This window comes from Echinops telfairi, unplaced genomic scaffold (genome assembly GCF_000313985.2).
Source record: "Echinops telfairi isolate 266 unplaced genomic scaffold, ASM31398v2 ScPeMD7_7407;HRSCAF=8445, whole genome shotgun sequence".
In the NCBI taxonomy this organism is placed as follows: Eukaryota; Metazoa; Chordata; class Mammalia; order Afrosoricida; family Tenrecidae; genus Echinops; species Echinops telfairi.
This window is the reverse complement of record NW_022111307.1, coordinates 7,790,118-7,795,199: the sequence shown is the minus strand read 5'-3', so window position 1 is coordinate 7,795,199 and position 5,082 is coordinate 7,790,118.

Below are 5,082 nucleotides of genomic sequence, written 5' to 3'. Positions count from 1 at the left end.
TAAAGGCTTGAAAATGACCCTTCCTTCTCAGACCACCTGGGCAATGGCCCCTCCATCAGACTCTGGGTGTTGGCCATGCCCTCCGGATTCTGAGTGAGGTCACTCAGCGCTGGGCTTCCAGTTCTGCCTTCCAGACCCCCTGGGATGGCAACTGTGCCCTTGTTGGCTTTAGGCAGCAACCACTCCCCAGTCTATCTGAGTGGTGACCCCACTTCCTCAGTCACAGTAGGTCTCATTCTTCTGCCCCTTGGGCATGATCACTCTACCCTCTTAGCTCTGGGAGGTAGACCGAGTTCTCTGGCATACCATCATGGCAGCGCCACCCTCCAGAACCCAGTTATTAAACACCTGACTACTGGAAACCTACGAATCTCTGGCCTTTTGAGATCCAGGAGACCACAGCCTCACCCTTGGAAAGCAAGAAGGCCCTGCTCCCGGCACCCCTCCCAACAGCCCTGCTCACCTCTCTGAGCTGCCCCAGGGACAGGCAACAGATGCAGCCCCTTGGACCCCTTTCCTGCTGGTAGAAATCCAAGAGGCAGAGGGCGCTCTTTCAGTCCCCTTCAACCTGAGCTGATGGATTTCCTGCCATGGTAGTTAGATCCAAGGTCAGTCCCCTTAATAACATTGGTCCGTGTAAGACATTAAAAAATTATAATAATTTCTAAATGATCAAGGGTTCATGTGAGAAGCTGATACCAAGGGCTCAAGTAGAAAGAAAATGCTTTGAAAAGGACGATGGCAACATATGTACAAATGTGCTTGACACGGTAGATGGATGGATTGTGATAAGAGTTGTACGAGCCCCCCAAGATGATTTTTTTAAAAAGATTGTGGAGCCCCTTTTTCTTGGTGAACATTCTAAGACACATGTCCTTAGTTTGTTCAATGGAATTTTCCAGATCTTTAAGTTCTGCTTTCATCTGGCACAGTTCATGTTTAAGTCCATTTCCTTCTCCTTGCATTTTACTATAAACAGCAAGGAGCAGCCATGTGGTGCCTTTTTAAGATCTTGCTTAACAATCTCCTTGGCTAGATATCTAAGTTTATCACTTACAAGTTCTACCTTCCGCTAAACACTGGAACATAATTCCCACAAGTTCTGTGCCACTGCATAAAAAGTATCGCCTTTCCTCCACTGTCCAATCACATGTTCATCATTTCCGTTTAAAGGTGCCCCCCTCCCGCACCCATTTGCAGCACTCATTTTTTATATAAATGTCCACAACTCAGGTTATAGAGTAAGTCCCACTGAGAAAAGAGTCCGTAGTTATATTTTTGTTATGTAGACTCCTGCTTTTTAAAATTGGGTCCCCACACGGGGGCACCTGCTGGTTTTAGAAGACTGGGGCTTGGCTGGCCAACCCTGGGCCCCCTTTCTTCTTTGGCGTGTAGTACATTGAAACCTTCTCTGGGCCCGCTGAGCCTGGAGCAGGGTTCTGAGAAATGGAGCTTTAGGGGTGCGAGGCCCAGGAGTCATGGAGGAAGTTAGAGATGGGGTAGGTGGGCCTGAGGCATTAGGAGGTGGATCCCGAGGCATAGAGATTGGACTTTGAGAGTGGGGGCACACAACATCCATGGGAGCGCGTAGGAAAGCCTGGGCTGTCTGCAAAGCTGGGATGACTTGCCCTCCTCTCCAGCCAGGGCTCTTCTCCGACTGGTCCACTTCCTGCTTGATCGGCATCTCCAGGGAAAGCCCGGGGTTCCTGCTGGTCCCCTCTTGGCTCTCTGTCCTGCAGTCCATATCCTCCCACAGAGAGGCCAGAGACTAGGAACACAGAGTCAGGCTGAGGATTTAACTAACCAGGAAGTGGGGTTATTGGGTGAGGCACCCCTGTCAAAATGTGCAAAAGGTCTGGGGGTTATGAGGAAGGGGAGATAACTATGTAGGTGGAACCCCTCTCTTTCATCCCCCTTGCCCTTTAATGTCCACACTTCTAGCAACATCCTGCTGCTGGCACCATATCTGTTTTCTAAGACAATAGAGACTTTCTTTGTGACTCACCTTACTTCCTCCTGAACCCTCACCAGAATTGCCTTTGATGTCCACAACACTGGCAACAGTCTCTTCAAGACAATCCAGCTTGCAGAACTCAGCCAGCCTTTACCCATAACCCAACTCCAAAACCATATCAGGCCACATTTTAGGGATCTTTTAGAGCAGGACCCCCGCTTCTTCACACCAACATTCTGTCTTAGGTGAGGTTCTCTAGAAGAGCAAAACCCATGAGTGTATGGCAATATAAACCTATAGATACGTATAAAAAGGACAACAGCCAAACAAACAGACATCACAGTCTAGTTGATGCTGACTCTTTGTGACGATAAAGGACAGGGTGGGCTGAAATCTTGCAGAAGCAGGCGGCCACATCGTTCCTGTTCCTCGTGTGTTCAAATCATGGTTAGCAGCGGAACGATGAACTCCTGAGCCACCCAAACCATCCAAACCGCCAACCCTACTGCCATTCAGTCGATTCCAATCCATAGCGAGTTTCTGAGCTTGTGGCAGTAGAGTTTCTGCGCAGATAGCCATATGACGGGGCTTGAACTGCAATCTTTTGGTTAGCTCTCCGACACCTCACTGGGGGCATCACCAGGGGTCCTTGCTGAACTCCCAAGACTCCTTAAATGTATGTAGAGAGATGTATCTCAAGGAAATGGCTCACATAGTTGTGGAGACTGGCAAGTCCCAAATCTGTGGGTTGAGCCTTGTGCTGGGGGCTTCTCGGATGGCACGCTGTTGCAGGGACGACAAGCCCCACACCAGCAGGTCAGACGGCAGGCTGCTGGCTCACATGCGAGCAACAGAGGTCAGGTGATGACAAGCCGGATGTAGGATTGAGAATGAGAGCCTTTTGCCAGAACATACGGATATGTAAATATTGGATGGAGACGGCACCTTCTTGGAAACTCATTTACGTCAATCACACCATAAAATGAAGAATTTAAAAAGTATTGAGAATCATGGTCTAGACAAGTTGAAATATACTAATATGGTTGCTAACCTAAAGGTTGAAGGTTGGAGATCACCCAGAGGCACTTCAGAAGGCCTGGTATCTATTTAAAACAAAACAGCTACTGAAAACCCTCTGGCCATAATTCTACTCTGGCACAAAATAGGGTGGCCATGGGTTATAATCAGCAACTGGCAGATAATCTTTAGTTTACAAGTAAAGTAGAATGAGTGTGTCTAAAAGCTTGGTTCAAATCCCACCTCTGCTACTTATTAGCTATGTATGTCTTGGGGCAAGTCACGAAGCTTTTCTGTCTCAGTTTTATCTGTGAAATGAGGCTATCATAGCAGCTGCTTCTTAATCAGTGAGAGCTATTGCTTCAGAGTACTTTTGGTACTTTACAAGTGTTGATTTGATGAATAGAGCAGGAATTCATTTGCCCCCCCACAACAGAACCCTAGGTGTTCTTTTTCACTTCTCCACCTACCACATCAACCACTCAGTCACAAACCCCAGGAACGCTCCCTCTTAAACCTCCCTCTTAAACGCTCCCTCTTTAGCCTCCCATTTTATTCCATCTTCACTTTAGTCCAAGCTCCATCTCCATCTTCCCCTACCCCTCCACCACTCAGCCTCCTAGGCTGGTCTCCCCGCTTCCACCCTGGCCTCCTCCCATTCACCTTTCCCAGAGGAAAGACCTCATCATGAGTCTAAAGGTCTATGTGTGTGAGCTTGTTTTTCAATCCCTCTGGTTCCCCACACCTCCTCTCTAGACTCTCTCAACCCCTCTGTGACTCCCAAGATATTCTGAACTTCTCTCATAGTCTTCTGATGAGTCACATTTTCTCTTGCCCCCGGGGCTTCATACAAAGAGTGTTTCTCTGCCTGGAACAAGCCCCCTGCTCACTCCTTCAGCGCACACCCTTCACCGACTGCTACTCATCTTTCATATTTCAGCTTGAATGTCATTTCCTAAGGAACATCCCCCTCACATGGGCTTCCACAGTGCTCTGTTCTTCCTCAACAACAGAGCTTATTACAATACGTCCTCTATAGTAACACTTGTTCTACTGTGAGGACTTGTTTAACACCTGCCCGCCACCACTAAACCGGTCCCAAGATAACACAAATCCCTTGTTGTCGCCCCAGCAATAACTAGAGTCTTTGGCAAATTGTAGGCGTTCAAAGAAATTTGTTGAATGAATGATTAACTATATACTTGAGTGAATGAACGCATAAATATACGAATGAATGGGTGAATGAACGGAAAGACCCTGTTCTTAGGCTATGTCGCAACAGACATTCCAAAGTGCCTCAACAGGTTCTCACCAGCAGGGTCTCAACCTCAACAGGGTCTCACCTGGCTGCAGAAGGGACCGCCACGTGGGGGCGTCCCAGGGCACGTGCGGGCCACAGGGGGGCGCCTCGGGATCACGGTATCTGCTGGGCACCTCCGACTCGGTTCGGAATCACCAATGAGCGGCAGGGGGCGGGGTTGTCCCGCTGATAGACAGTGACGCTCCGCCCAATCTAATTCATCTTTTCATTGGCCCCGCCCACCCACGGAACTGGGGGCGGGGCGGGGGAGACCCTCGGGGTGGGCCTGACCGAGGCTTCGCCAACTGAACTCCAGCCGGGCGCTCTCCAGGCCGAACCTGCGGGGGTGGCGGTCTGTGAGTGGGCGGCCCGCCGCTGGGGGCGGGACCTCTAGTTGACGGGCAGGTGAACGGTCCCGCCCCTCTCGCCCAGAGCGGCCGCGCCAGCGCCGCCGACAGCAGAAGTAAGTACGTGCGCGTCGCAGCAAGATCCCGGCTCAGACCCCGGACGGCGCCCGGAGCTCCCGACCGGACTCGCGCCCGCAGTCAGCCAGCTGCCGGATTACCGTGCATCGCGAGCCACGGCCACCCGCGCCCTCCCGCCCCGGCTCGCTTCCCCGAGTCCTCTGGCTCCCAGCGCCCCGGCTTCGCGGACCCCCCTGGACCGGTCCGTCCAGATTCCCGCCCCGCTGAGGATCGCCGAGGTTGAGGCGCCGCCTCGGCCTGGATCGCAGCCCCCATTGCCCGGACCTCCTGGGATCGTACGCAGACCGTGCCGGGAGCCCGCCGAACGGACCCGCCCCGGCTGCCCG